At 35.7% G+C, this 15,648-nt stretch overlaps 1 protein-coding gene and 1 pseudogene across 3 annotated transcripts in view; one reads left to right on the top strand and one right to left on the bottom strand.

The window, feature by feature from the left end:
* The window catches only part of WAC (WW domain containing adaptor with coiled-coil), an 83,788-nt gene that overhangs the window by 23,215 nt on the left and 44,925 nt on the right, over positions 1-15,648 (top strand). The window lies entirely within an intron of this gene.
* Positions 2,137-2,947, bottom strand: LOC144313343 (small ribosomal subunit protein eS1 pseudogene; annotated as a pseudogene).

Raw genomic sequence — 15,648 nt, 5'->3', positions numbered from 1 at the left:
GTAGAAGTTAACTTCCTCTAGCTTCCCAGTTACCAATCTAGGTTTATTAGCCCATCTGTTATCATATGTAACACTTCATTTATGGTGATTATATGGTAGTGTCCAAAACTTAGCTTCTCATTTTCCCCTCTCTAACCTGCTTTTCCCAGTTTTCTGTACTTTGTTAAATAGTAAATGCAGCCTCTCGGTTGCTCAGGCCAATAATCTTGAGCCTCCTTAACCAGTCTTTCTGCTTTCTTACGTTCTAGCTCTTCAGTTTCTTCTCCATGCAGCAGTCCTATCAAATTGCTCCTCTACTCAGAACGTTCTCAGGTGTCCTTACAGTGGCCCAAAGTGATTCATTGCTTTTTCCCAGTGTTACCTCTCTGACTTTGTTTCATTTTACATTTCATTTGCTCAGCTTTAACCATACTGACATCCTTGTAGTTTCATGAGCATTTAATTCACTTTCCTGCCTCACAGTTTGTCTTTACTTTTCCTTCTTATTGGATATCTCTGGTATCTTCTATTCTCAGTGTTTTAAAAATGTGTGATTAAGAGTAATTATTAAAGAGAAATAATTGAATGGAATAATCAAAATGATTACAGTAACGTCTGTGGTACTGTGGTTCTTATCTGGGACAGCAACAGATGGTTCAAATGGTTGGTTTCTCATGAATCTTATTTCTCCTGCCAGAGAACTAAAATCCAATTTAGTAACTTAGAGTCTAGTTTTTTTTCTATTTTAGCAGAAGGTGAACATCTACTATAAAATATACTGCTAGTAACCTTAACTAATCTTTTTTTTTTTTTTTTTTTTTGGTGTTTTTCAGAACGTACTTTATTTCAGAGAAATCTGTGTTTATTACATTTTTAGAGTAACATTCCAACTTCTTTCCTCACCTATGGTCAGAAGCATGTGCAAATGTTCCAGAACCACTTGTTCCAGAATCCTTGGGGTGTTTAAAAATGCCACCCAGTCCTACTCAGTAACCAACTGAATCAGAGAACCTCTGGGTTACAAAACCTGGATGTTTGCATATTTACATGCTCCTGGAAGTGATGTTGATGCACATAAAAGTTTGACAACCACTGCTTTGTGCTATAAGAGTGATAAAATTATAATGGAATAGAGGAATTAAGAATTCCATGGTGTGATTGATTAGTGGCAGAAAGTTTGGGATGGACTTTAATTTAAAACTTGACATTTAATTTAAATATATTTAAAACTTAAAAAACAATTCTAAGTTATATAATATTGATGCTAAGACAACAGATTCTTTAAGAGTGCAGAAGTACCCTTTTTTTTTCCCGGAGTCAAGTATGAACATTTTTGGACTGATTTTGGATCCAGTAGGAGTTGCCGGTATTTGTGTGCCTTCTAATTCTTAATGACATTTTGTTACTTGGGATTACACTAGAGAACCTTGGGACTACTCTTTGATTCAAACCACAGAAACATAATGTATTAAGGGTTTACAAACCCCTTTCAAGGCATTTCAAGGGAAATGCCTCTTTTGTGTTAGTGTTTTGGTTGCATCAAGAAATTTGATGTGTGTTATAGTCATTGTGAACTGTTTTACATTAGCACTCAGTTTTTAGCCTGAATGTGAATGGGTTATTTTGGGTTGAGGTTGGCTATTTTTTTTCCTACCTTCTCACAGTTTTGTTGTGAAAACTTTGCTGCTTTAATCCATTTAGTGTATAACAGTTTTAAGTTGGAAATTATCCTAACATTTGGGACTGGCAATTGGATACTTAGGTTATGTTTCTGAAAAGACTGTTTAAAGTTAAAATTATTTAACTTGAAACCGTCTTTTTCTAGTAAAAACAGGTACTTATAGCCTGAGGTGTTTAGAAATTAGCTTTGAGTACCTGTGTAATTGACTTATAAACTGTTAGGCATAATTTTTTTTTTCACGTTAAAAAAAAGTTTCCTTTTATTAACCATCTAGAATACTTCCATCCAGATCACTACAGCTTAAAATAGATCACTACCCTTTTGCAGCTATTTAGTAGCCAAGAGCAATGGATAAGATCCATACAACAGTTCTGAAAAGTTCGCACTGTCAGTTCAGAACATCTGCTTCACCGAGCCTGATTATTTAAAAAGAATGATAAGAAATTAAACATCACAAATATGTTTTTATTTGTCACCATTAAATGTCTGAATTTTAAACAGATTTTTGGACTGGTGGTTCATATCCATCAGCTCGTTCAACTTTAGCACCGGTCTCATCCCCCGTAGCTTTTCCAGAACTACTACCTTCACCATGAAGCTCCATGAGTTTTCCCAATTCAAACTTGGGCTTCTTCAGCATTTTTACTTTTCTAACAAAAACATCATAGGGTGGATAAATAGACTGACAAGCTTTTTCTATATCTTTTCCGATGCTGTCTGGAATCAATTTATTGACCACTTCTTTCAAGTCATTTGTTTGCACCTCTCGGGTCATGATTTCCATCATCTTTTTCTGGATTTGGCGGACCTGTTGGTGCTGAGCGTAAGAAGTCTTCTGAATCTGATTATTGCGTTTTTTAGTAAAACCAACACAAAATAGTCGAAGCAAATAACCATCGGTAGTCTTCACATCAACATGAGCTTCAATCATGGTCTGCCATTTTTTGACCATGGAGCACATTTTGTCATGGGTAAGATCCATGCCATGGAAATTAGGCAGTTTTTGCCCTGCACATCCTCAGTGATTAGCTTGAATTTCCTAAATGCAACTTCATCATTCTGCAGATCAGCAAGGCTAACTTCAAAAACGCGACCCTTGAGATCATCAGACGCAATTTTGGTTCCTTGAGTTCTTGTGACTAGTGTTTTTCCAATATTTCTTATATTGAACATAGCTGGTGCTTTCACATCATACCAATAATCTTTCTTAGAAAATGGATCAACCACTTTCTTCTTAGCTCCCTTTTTGCCGCCTTTCGTAAGGCGCTTGTTCTTGCCAACCGCCATAGCGCTGCTCTGTTAGGCATAATTTAATGCATTTTCAATGCCAGTATGCGTCATTTTGAGGCAGTATATAACAGCATTATAAGACTGTTAGCTTCATAAAGTGCTCTCATTACCTAAATAAGGTATATGAGATTTAGCAAGCTCAGTCTTAAGAGATAAAATTTTACCTCTGTGAAATTATTTTTCTTCATTTTTTTCCTGCTGCTACTCTACTTGGTTCTTCAGTGTTATATGCAGCAATCTACTTTTTTTCCTCTTCTTTTTTTCCTGTGCGGGGCTTGAATTCTCACAACTCTGAGATCAAGACCTAGGCTGAGATCAAGAGTCCCACGCTAAACTGACTGAGCACCTAGGCACCCCAGCAGTCTGCTTTTTTTTTTTTATATATAAAAATAAGTTTTATATGAGCAGACCAACCTGTGTAAGTTTTAAGAATTTTCTTCTTCTCCTTGGTCCTTATTACTGCACTCCGTTGTGTCAAAGACTACAGTTATATTAACAAAAGCAAGTAAAAAAAATACTGAATTGGTTTCAGAATCAATAAAAATCTGCATTCAAGAAGTTTAAGGAATCCTAAGGTAGGACTGCCCTGGGGATTTTAAAGACACTGCAAAAAGTGAAGCAAAATTTTTATACACTGTAAACTTTTTAATTGATGCAGTTGGCAGGCACCTAGAAGTGAAAGGTTGACTAGAAACAAAGTTAGAAGAGATCAAGCAATCTGTAGTAGTGCATTGGTACAGATCAACCAACATGAATTTACTATAGCAAATGAATATGTAAAGTAAGAAAATGTAAGGAAAAACATGATATTTTCAGTAAGAGATTGATGTAGCACATACAAGTATATTGGGCATGTTTTATGTGCCAGGCACTCTGGATACCACAGACAACTAGATAGTTAAATCTGCCCTTAAGAAATTGACATTCACGGGAGAGAGATAATAAACCAATAATATGAGTTAGAGAAAAGTAATGCCTCATGGAAAAATAAAGCTGAATAAGAGGAAATAAAATAATCTAGGGAAGTAGAGGTTGTTATAAAGAAATTTTGGAAGGGTTGCTATATAGAAATGAGGAAGGGTAGGCATGTGACTATGGGGTGAAGAAAGTTTGTTCCAGGCAGAGATCAGTAAATGGCAAGGGCATCACATGAGAACATGTTTGATATGCTTGAACAAGCAAGGTAGCTATGGATGATGGAGGCTTTTAGGGTGAGGAAGTGATAGAAGTTGATGAGTTCAAGAGGTGAGGCAAGGGCCAGATCAAGCAGGGCCTTGTTTGTAGGCTTTTGAAAGGATTTGGGCTTCTACTTTGAATAAGATGAAGAACCATTGGAGGATATTGAGTGACTTAATCTATCTGGATAAGAGAAGCAGCAACAATGAGATATCACTTAGGACATTGTTGGATTTGCTGAAAGAGAGAGTAGTGGCTTGGATTAGGATGATAAAATAGAAGTGGTGTGATTCTGGATGTATTTTGAAAGAATCAACAGATAAACTAGAAGTGAAAAATGACTTCCAAAAGTTTTCACCTAAGTATTTGTAAGCTGGAATTTTCGTTTATTGAGGTCAAGAACAACTAAACAACAAAAAGTTTGGAATATGGGTAGAATTGTGAGTTTTGTGGGTTTGGGTTGTCTTAGAGAATCCTGTTCAGACATCAAAGGGAGATGTGGAGTAGGCAGATGACTTGGGTCTGGAATTCAAGGAGATTGAGCTGGAGACGTTAGCATATAGAGTGAATTTAAAACCATAAGACCAGATTTCACCCAGACTATAGAAGGTGAGTAAATATTTTCAACTTTGCAGCCATAAGGTCTCTTGCAAATACCCCCACTCAGCTAATGTAGTGTGGTGGAGCTTTGGCATTTCGTAAAGGAATGGGTGTGATCAGATTCAACTAGCAAATCATTTGCATACCTCTGCCATGAACAAAGAGCTGCAGGTTCAGGGATTGGAGGAGTAACTAGCAAAGAGATTGGGAAGGAGCAGCCAGTGGAGTAGAAGAGAACCTTAGGCACAATATCTCCTGGAAACCAAATGAAGAAAGTGTTCCAGGATGTGTGTGGATGACTTACGTCTAGGTCTGCCAGTTGGTTGGATAATGTGAGATCTGGCACCAGTTTTCGAATAAAAGGAATAGACAACAAAAGTATGGCTTTTAGAGTAGGATGTAGGTTAAAGGAAAGGGATTTCTCTTTCTCTTTTCATTTCTTTTCCTTTCTTTTCCTTTTCCCCTTTTCCCTTCCCATCCATTCCTCATTTCCTCCCTTCCCCTTTCCTTTATGAGAGCCATTAAAGTATATTGATATGCTGATAAACTGATATAGCAGAGTAGGATATTACAAAGAGGCAATTGCTGGAGCAGTGTTGAGATTTAGTATACAAAATAGAAGAGTGGCCTTAGATCAGAGCATTAACAGTTCATTGATACTAAGAGGGCAGCTTATTACTATTACAGTGTTATATACTGATTATTCTTTGTCATTTAATTATAGCTGGAGAGATCACAGTAACACCATTTTTTAAGTTGAAGGAAGATTTATTTGAAACTATAGTTGCTAAATCGGTGTCCTTCATGCTTTGAAGCTGCCATTTTGGTGCCATTGGTGTTCTGCAAAAAAGTACCTTGCAGGTTACTGTTAGGAGGAGCAAGGGAGGAGAGACCAACTCTACTGTTATTTCTTCTAGATATCTGTTCTGGGTAGGATTTTGTTTTGGAATGATTCTTCTTAGAGACTTTAAAAACCATTTGTCAAAGTATATTCTTTTAATATGAAATGATAGATGTCAAAGGAACAGTAATGAAAGGTAATGATCTGTTCTTCAGAACTGTATGCTCCCCACTTAATTTGAAATACATTCTTAAAATAAAGGAAACTTCTTGGGTACTACCCTTTTTCAATCATACTATCCTCTGGACATCCCACCCCCAGCCCTGCCCCTTTCCTAAAATTATCCTTTTGTCATTTCTATGAATTTGACTTTCTTATGTAGGCTTTATCTAAAATGTACTTACGTAAATTATCTTTTGATAAAATTCAACTAGAAAGGAAAAGTTCACTTGTAAATGGTGTTTTAAAAGCTTTTTTGAGGGCAGCCCAGGTGGCTCAGTGGTTTAGCGCTGCCTATAGCCCAGGGCCTGATCCTGGAGACCCGGGATCGAATCCCATGTCAGGCTCCCTGCATGGAGCCTGCGTCTCCCTCTGCCTGTGTCTCTGCCTCTCTCTCTCCTCTCTGTGTATTCTCATTAATAAATAAATAAAATCTTTAAAAAATAAAAAAATAAAAACTTTTTTGAAAATTTTATTTATTTGGGAGAGTGAGGGGGGAAGCCGACTCCCTGCTCATCAGAAAGCCCTACACGAGGCTGGATCCCAGGACTCAAATTATGACCTGAGCTGAAGGCAGACACTTAGCCAACTGAGCCACCCAGATACTCCTAAGTGGTGTTTTTAAAACAGTAGTTTAAAAACAATTTACGTTAGGGTGTTTGGATATGTTTGTATTTTAATGGAGTTTGACCCTAAGGGGTAAACAAGGATTGCAGAACTTCTAAGTTTTTTCATCAGGTGGGATGGTGAGTGAAATATGGCTTCCCCCTCTAGATTTTTATATGAGAATCTTTTTTTTTTTGGAATGGGCATGGTTGGGGAAGGGTTAGCATGAGAGGATAGGGGAACAGAGAACTAGGAACTGATTGTGATACATGATATGTTGCAGACATTTGAGTTGTTTCCTCATAGATATTTTCAGTGTTTTTTTCCCCCAAGCTCCTTGAGGGTGGTGACATTAATTGAAAATCTGATTCAAAAAAAAAAAAAAAAAAAGAAAATCTGATTCAAATAGAATGATTTCACTATTTATATTTACCTTATACTTTTGATCTGGTGTGTCTTGTTCTTACACATAATAGTTGCTGAAATATATGGTGATTTAATGAGAAAATAATGTTATGGTCAATAGTAGTTTCTGAATTTGAATATAACTTAAAATACTTTAGGAGATGAGAAAGGTAACAAAAATTAATAAAATTGGAGCACCTGATTGGCTCAGTGGTTGAGCGGCTGCCTTTGGCTCACAGACTGATCCTGGGGTCCTGGGATAGAGTCCTGCATCGGGCTCCCCGCAGGGAGTCTGCTTCTCCCTCTGCCTATGTCTCTGCTTCTCTATTTCTCATAAATAAAATATTTTTTAAAAAATAAATTTTGAGCTGTAAAATAGGCTTTTAAAAAAAGATTTATTTATTTTAGAGCCACGCTTGTGCGCAAGGGGGCAGGAGGAGGAGAGGGAGAGAATCTTGCCTGGAGCCCAAGGAGGCAGGGCTCAATCTCACCACCCTGAGATACGACCTGAGCCAAAACTGAGTCAAACGCTTAATTGACTGAGCTATCCAGGCACCCCTAAAATACTTACTTTTATTACTCCCCCTGTAAATTTCCTTGAGGATTAAATGGAATAAGGTACCTGAAATCTGTAACAATCCCTAATGTGTTCAAGGTAATCAAAGTATTTTACTTTATCTGTTTTATGATTCTTTCTGTTTTGAGCAAAAATCTGTTTGATTTAGGCACAAAGAACTATATTCTTTCAGAATTACTTTTTTCAAGTAATCTCTTTTCCTATATTTGGAATGTTTAGTAATACCTAATATTTCTTATTTTGTTTTAGAGCCAAGCTTTGTGATTGTGTTCTAGAGGTAGAACACATGAGATTTTGGGTTTAAAAATAATACGAAAAAGGGAACGTTAAATGTGGCACTGTTTTTTCTTTCATTGATAATATTGAATAGAATTTAACTCTTAAAATGCTAGCACTAGTCAGTTAGATTTGGGAATTTCACAGTAAGCCTAACCTGAACTGTCTTAACTTTTAAAAAAATTTATGGCAATTTAATGATAGCAACAAAAGAGATTACTCTATTTTTTTTTTGAGATTACTCTATTTTTAAGGAGAATTACAGTAAAACATTATTTGAATAAAGTCTTTCTGAAATGGTACCAAACCTAGAATTGTAGGGGGAAAAAAAGGGAAAAATGAAAACTCAAGGAGCAAGAGCAGTGGGAAAGGAATAGTGTAGAGTTTGTTGGTGTGATTGGCTGATACTGGTGTTTTCTCTGCATGGCAAAACGACTGATTTTGAAGGTGACAGATGGAGAATGTGGAGGTTAGATGAGTGACCAGGATGATTAAACCGAAAACATACTTCATGGAGATGAGGAACTTTAGTGGGGCTAGTGAGGAGCAATAATAAAATTGCCCTTCCAGCAAAAAATACTACAGAGTGTGTACCTTTTATCCAGTTTGCCTTTGTAAATAACATGGCATAACTATAGTATATTATTATCAAAACCAGTAGTTTGACATAGTTACAATAGTAGGGGTGGAAAATTTTTTCTTTCTAAAGTTCTTTGACATAAAACCAATTAGTAGGAGGAAAACAAATTAATTTTGTACAAGTGCCCCAAACATTGGACTCTAGGGCGAGTCTGGCAGTTGAGTTATATGAGACAACCTGAGCTAAGGAATGGCATGGAGCCTGGAGCTTTGTAGGGGAAGGAGGGCAACTCACAGCATCATAAGAAGAGCAGATGTTTGTAATAGAATTTTGCTTTGCCATACACATAGGTCTTTTAGTACATGCCAAAGTGGCATATTTTGTGGTGACATTCTGTCCTTCTTCACAATCCACTGGCCCTATTCAGATTTTTACCAGTTTTGCATGTGATGTATGTGTGTTTGTGTTTCATACAGTCTTATCACATGAATAGATTAACATGAGATTAACACAGTAATAGATTAACTACTGCCACAGTCTAGATACAGAACAGCTCATCACAGTTTGATCACAGTTAATATCTTGTGCTTTTTATAGCCACAACCGTCTCTCTCCTTCCATTCTTCCCTGAACTCTAGCAAGCTAGCTAGTGTCTTGCAATCATTAGAATTTTGTCATTTCAAGAGTGTTATGTAAATAGAAGCATACTGTGTAACTTTTTGAGGTTGAGTTTTTTTTCACACAGCGTAATTCCCTAGAGAACCAAGGGGGTATATATCCATGATGGATTTCTGTTGCATTGCTCAGGGTAGTCTATGGTATGATGCACTTCAGTTTGTTGAACTGTTCACCTGTTGAAGGACATTTGGGTGATTTGCAGTTTGGGGCTTTTAACCAACTAGCTGTGCATTCACATACACATTTTTGTGTGAAACAGCTTTTCTTTGTTAGCTGCTTTAACTTTTTAATGACAATTATAAGTAGGGAACTGTTTACTTACTGTCCTCAGTCATTGAACTATATTACTATAAATCATTACTATTAACCAGAATTTAATTCTCATTGATGGTCGTCTTCACATTCTTCTGTAAGTCATTACACAAGTATCTGAATTTTTTTAAGGAGAGGCTTAATTACTATATGCTAGTTTAAGGCTTCAATATTTATATCCAATGTAGAGTGATGGTAAATGTATCTATTTGCTTTCTCCTTTGCTCAGAAAATAATATATACAATTTTTCTGGATAACCTGTATTTTCATATTTGGTCAGTATATTCATTGGGACAAATATACTATTCATTTAATATATTTAAGCTAATTTTTAACTTACCAAACTCTTGAGCTGTTCTTTTTTCACAGAAGTATATTTTGCTGCTACTGTATTTTTAAGAGATTTTAAAGTTGTGTTCAAATCTAGTGACACAATCTAGAATCTGACATACCAGAGTGCCAATACCTACCAAACTACAATTGTCAAAAAACTTGGCAATAGGATAAAATACAGTAAATGGTAAAATTTACTGGATGTTATTTAATCTGCCTTGAAGATAAGGAGGCTTGAAGAAGTTACAGTATATGTTGTAGCTTTGGCAAGTATCTATCAATCACCTAGGAAGTTCAAACAAACAAATCTGAAAGTACTCCTTATTAAAAGGGGTGATATGGGACCAGAAATATTAACAGTTTTAAAAAGCACCTCGGGTTTCTGTTGGTACCTAGTTAAGTTTGGGAAACTAAGTAAAACTCCAGGGAAGAATGAGTTCCGTTTGATTCTGTAAGTGTCTTTTACCATCTTGAGCATTTGCTGTTCAGTATTTGTCAAATAAGTACTGTGTGTGTGTGTAGGGATGGTTGTTATAGAATGCTTTTATGAATTAAAATAACAATAAAGGAAAAACTTAAAGAGTATATTTTGAGGAAATTAATATTTGATATATAATGTCAGTCATTTGGCATAAAAATCCTCAAGATAAACAGTAATCCTAAGTGGCTGTTGATTCCACATATTAAGCCAGGTGAGTTTAGGTGCATTTAGTGCACACTGCTGTATTAGAAGTATAGCTTCAATTTGCAGATTTGCTGGATTTTTCTTACGATTTTTGTTATTTGTTAATAATCCCATCCCCAAGTTATAAGTGCTTTGATTTTTTGAATTCTTAAATATTTGATAAGTCCTCCTATTGTTATATATAAATAGCATCCTAGTTGGAAAAATAATTTTCTGGATCCCATCCATTTTTTTTCTCTTAGCACAAGACATTACTACTTTGTATTCTAGCATTTTTGTTTTATAAGTGGTATACTTCTTCTGCCTAAATGCGTTAAGAATTTTTTTTTTTAAATTTCAACAGCTTCACCGGACTATGAAGATAATGTTTCAGTTTTATTCGTTCTTTATTTTTCCCGGTACATGGTGACCCCCTTCGATCTCCAGGTTGAGAGCTTCCTATATTTCAGGAAGCTTTTTTTTTTTTTTTTTATTACTTCAAATGTAGTATTTGTTTCTTTGATGATTTCATCTTTAAGTTCTTCCTCTTACTTCTTCCAGTTCCCCCACGCCTTATTTTATCCTTTTATCTCTTGTTTCATAGAATTCCTGTTTAAAATAGAACAGAATTTGTCTAAAAATTATCGGCTTCCTGATACTTCTTTCAAATTATTTTCTTCACCATATTAATGTTAATATACCATCACTTTCGTCTCTGTACAGGCCCTGTGTAGGATGTTTTCTATGTATGTTCTTGTGTTGAGTAAATTTGAGTATCTGTACATCTGTATATATAGATATATGCGAATGTATATATGCAGAGTGATTCAGTTCTCTGACTCTGTTTCTTATTCTCCTGGACACTACATTAACGTATCCTTAGAAGTTAATTGCTTATAATCTGCCTAAAGATCAGAGAAAAGGGTAAGAGAAGTGTCTATTAAGAGGAGAGTGATAATAATGTGGGAAAGGGCAATTCATTCATTGTTTTTTCTGTATGTGATGAACTCTCCTCTCAGAGCTCACTCTTGGACTCTAGGCAAAGGTTTAGAATGGTGGGGCCCTCCCTCCCGTTTCAAGTAGTTCTCTGCTCAGTTGGGCCAAAAAGTCTATGGGCCAAACGACCTTTCTCTCCTAGCTCTTCTGCCTGCCATAGTTTTTAAAGTATGCATGTAACGTTAGACTTTAGAGGAATTGGGTGTTGGTCTTTAGTAATTTTTCTGTGCTGTGTATGAATTTTAATTTTCTCCTTAAACCATTTGTCAATGCCAGTTTATTGGGTTGTAACTATTCCATTGTTGGGTTTGATTAAATTTTCTTTTCTTCCCTCTAATTTGGATAGGTTTTACAGAGGGCAAATACAGAAACATGCTTATGCTGTTATCTTTCTGGAAGTCTGCTTTTAATGTAATTTTTATTGCCCTATTTTTGTGCTATATGAATCCTTGTATCACTGGCTTTTAAAATTAGTTTGGAAGTAGTCTCTTTTAAAAAAAATTTTTTTAATTTATTAATTTGGTAGAGAGTGAGCACAAGCAGGGGAAGTGGGAGAGGGAGAAGCAGTCTCCCTACTGAGCAGGAAGCCCAATGAGGGGCTTGATCCCAGGACCTGAGCTGAAGGCAGACACCCAAACAGCTGAACCACCTATACACCCCTGGAAGTAGTCTCTTAAGATGACTCTTTTATGGTTCTTTGCTGGGTTGGAAATTCCAACACCTAGATAAATGGTAACCATTTCTTTGATTACATATTATGGTATATGCATGCAATGTGATGTATAATGTTGCCATTAAAAATGATGATGTAGTAGAACCACTTTTATTGATGAGGGAAAATGGCTCTGAATTTTAAGTAGGAAAATCCATGCATTAAAGTAGTATGATTCTACTTTTGAATATTAAAAGTACATGTAGAAAAAAGCCTAAGAGATTAGAGTTCTTTTTCTTGAAGTTTTTCTAGATTCTGAGTGTAATATTACCTGTTCTTTATTTTAGAAAGGTAAGTTATGACATTTCCAAAAGAGTGGTTAAAAAGGAAAAATACTTGATTGGGGAGGTTCTTGGTATTGAAAGGTATTAGTTTATGATAAATGATCACTATGTAAAGCTCATCCCTTTTTGAAGTTCATCTTTTTCATAATAAGGAAACGTCTACTTATTCCTATAGATCGTAATTTGTTGTCAAAAGTCTGCTTAAATTTTATCAAATGGTTTCTCACTATCTGCTTTTCAAAATTAGCATTCAAGGATACCTGGGTGGTTCAGTGAGTTAGGTGTCCAACTCTTGATTGTGAGGTCAAGATTTCAGTGGGGAGTCTGCTTTAGATTCTCTTTCCTTCTGCCCCTCCCCCTTCTCATTTGCCTGCTCTTTCTTTCTAAAATAAATCTTTTTAAGAAATAAGCATTCAAGATTTGTATTCATGCAAGTCTCTCAGTATTCAACTTTTGTGCGTTCTTGGCCTGAGGTATGTATATAGTTGTAAATTCTCTTAATTCTGTATTGCTCTGTGGTTCTTGTTATCTTTGTGAGGACTTTATAGTTTGGGGTTTTTTTGTTTTTTGGGTTTTTTTTTTTTTTTTTTTTTTCCATTTGAGAGAGATACAGAGCACAAGGGGAGAGGGAGAAGCAGACTCCCTGATGAGCAGGGAGCCTGACATGGGGCTCGATCCCAGGACCCTGAAATTATGACCTGAGCCAAAGGCAGATGATTAACTAAGCCACTACAGGTGCCCTGTAGTTGTTTCTTTTATGACTGAATCTGTTTCTGGAACAGATACATTATAGGAATTTCTTTTTCCTTGAAAGTTTGAAACTGTTCTAAATAAACCTATATAATCTAAATCTGGCTAGGGTTATGATTGGACAAGGAATCTGGTGAGAAAATGGCCACATAGGATTGAAGAGAGAGTGAAAAGGGATGTAATATTTGTCCAAAGAATGTTGCCATAAAGTTGATACATCGGTTAAACATTATCAGCCAATAGGATCTATTGAGCTTCTTCTCTCCTAATTATTAAGCTTCTGTTTTAATTTTTAAAATACCTTATAGTAAGCAACATTTGCATCTGCTACTTAATGTATATAAAATTGACTTAGGCAGTGTGCCAATGTTTACTTTCTCTTTAATAGACAACCCTTTAACACCTAGACTCAGTGTCCAATGGTAGATGACCAGTAGCTATATACAAAACTGCAACCACCTTGACTGTCTCAACACAGGCAGGATGACTAAGTAGCAGACAGATGGGAATTTTTGGATAGATAATGTTGTGTGCAGTGTACAGAGACACTCAAGAGCAGTATCAAAAATGTCTTACCTATAAGGGAAAACCCCATGTTTTCTTTGAGATACCTCTGCTATAATATGCAGCTTTTTTTCCTTCTAATACTTCATGATTTTGGGAAAAGCACTTTTCCCATTATATTTTAGTCTACTGACAGACCCAAGCACTGTTGTAATCACAGGGATTATAGCCATGACGTAACAGGCAAAAGTCCCTCTGTTCCAGGAGTTTTTCTCTCGTAGTAGAATAGAGGGACAATATGAAATGGACAAACAGGATAATTTTACATTATGATTTGTGCCTTAAATGAAATAGTGATTTGAAATGGTAATGGCACGTAGTAGGAGGTGGTTGAGGGGAAATCTGTTTTAGAGGGTAAAAAAAAAAAAAAGTTAAGTGACCTCCTTCACTTTTATTATTAGGCAGAGGCAAAATCTGGACTGAAGTCCCAGGTTACAGGATTGAGTGTTTATCTCACTGGTCATTTCACATGTCTATTTTTTAAAATTTGAGGTATAGTCACGTACCACCCCCACTCCCACCAAAAGCACCATACCTGTTAGTAGTCACTCCCTATTTCTTTTCCCTGCCCACTCCCCACCCACTGATCATCTATGTATCCTGATGAGAGTTTTCTATTTTGGACTTTTTTTTTCCTTCCATCTTCATGCTGCATGGACTGTATATTGGACATTTCGTATAAATGGATTATATATAGTCTTTGTGACTGGCCTCTTTGACTTAACATTGTGTTTTTATGATTCATCTATGTTTGTCATGTGTCAGTACTTAATTCTCTTTATTTTTTTCCCAGGTTAAAGTTTGTTTACTTCAGTAATTCTTAGGTCCTTTAAAATTTTCTATAGGAGAATATCATACTCCACTTTTTCCAGATTTACATGACCATGTGACAGTTTTTTATTTAAAGCATCTCATAGGATATTAGAGTTTGAAAAATGATGAAATGGGAATCTAAGCTAGACAAGTCAAAGTCACATGTATGGTACTTTTTTTTTTTTAACAGTTTTGTTGATGTGTACTTCACCTCTCGTAAAGTTTACCAATTTAAAGTTTGCAGTTCAGTGGTTTTTAATGTATTATTCCCAGTTGTGCAGGTGTCATCACAATCAGTTTTAGAACAATTTGATCACACAAAAAGAAACCCTATAGCTTTCACTTTGCCCCCAGCCTTAGGCAATCTCTTTCCTATCTCTATAGATGGGCTTATTGTGGAGGATGTTTTTAAGTGGAATCCTACAATATGTTGTCTTTTGTGACTGGTTTATTGGACTCAGCATAATATTTTTAGGGTTCATCCATGTCATCTTGTGACAGTACTTGTTCGTTTTTATTTTTGAATAATACATATTCGTTAATCAGACATTTGACTTGTTTCCATCCTTTGGCTATGAAGAGTAATGTACCATGAACACGTGTGGGCACATGTTTTCACTGCTCTTGGATATATACCTAGAAGTAGAATTACTGGATCATATGGTAAATCTGTGTTTTAACCTTTTTAAGGCTATGTGTTTAACCTTTTAAGGAAATGCCAGACTATCTCCCCAAAGCAGCTGAATATTTTATATTCACGACAGCAGTGTGTATGAGCGTTTTGGTCTCTCTACATCTTCAACACTTGTTACAGTCTGTCCTTTTGACTATAATACCTAAGTGGCTGTGAGTAGTATCATTGTAGGTTTGATAGTCAAATCCCTAATGGCTAATATTAATGAGCATCTTTTCATGTGCTTTTTGGTCATTTGTATGTTGTCTTAGAAAAGATGTTTGTTATCTTTCAGTCATTTTTAAAGTGTACTGTTTACTTTTATTGAGTTGTAAGAGTTTCTTCTAATAGAACTAGATAAATGTCCTTTGAATAGGATTTGCGAATCTGTTTATGCTCTGGATTGACTTCTCACTTTCTTGATGATGTCCTTTGAAGCAAGAAAAGCTTAAATTTCAACGAAGTCTAATTTATATAATTTTTTCACTTGAAATTTGGTGATGAAATAAGCCTGTATTTTCTTATAAGAGTCTTAGGGTTTCAGCTCCGTGATTCATTTTGTATTAGTTTTTGTGTATAGTGTGAAGAGTCCAACTTAGCTTTATTCTTTTGCATGTGTACTTTCCCTTAAAGTATTT

This window comes from Canis aureus, chromosome 5, assembly GCF_053574225.1.
Source record: "Canis aureus isolate CA01 chromosome 5, VMU_Caureus_v.1.0, whole genome shotgun sequence".
In the NCBI taxonomy this organism is placed as follows: Eukaryota; Metazoa; Chordata; class Mammalia; order Carnivora; family Canidae; genus Canis; species Canis aureus.
This window is presented reverse-complemented; position numbering and strand designations above follow the sequence as displayed.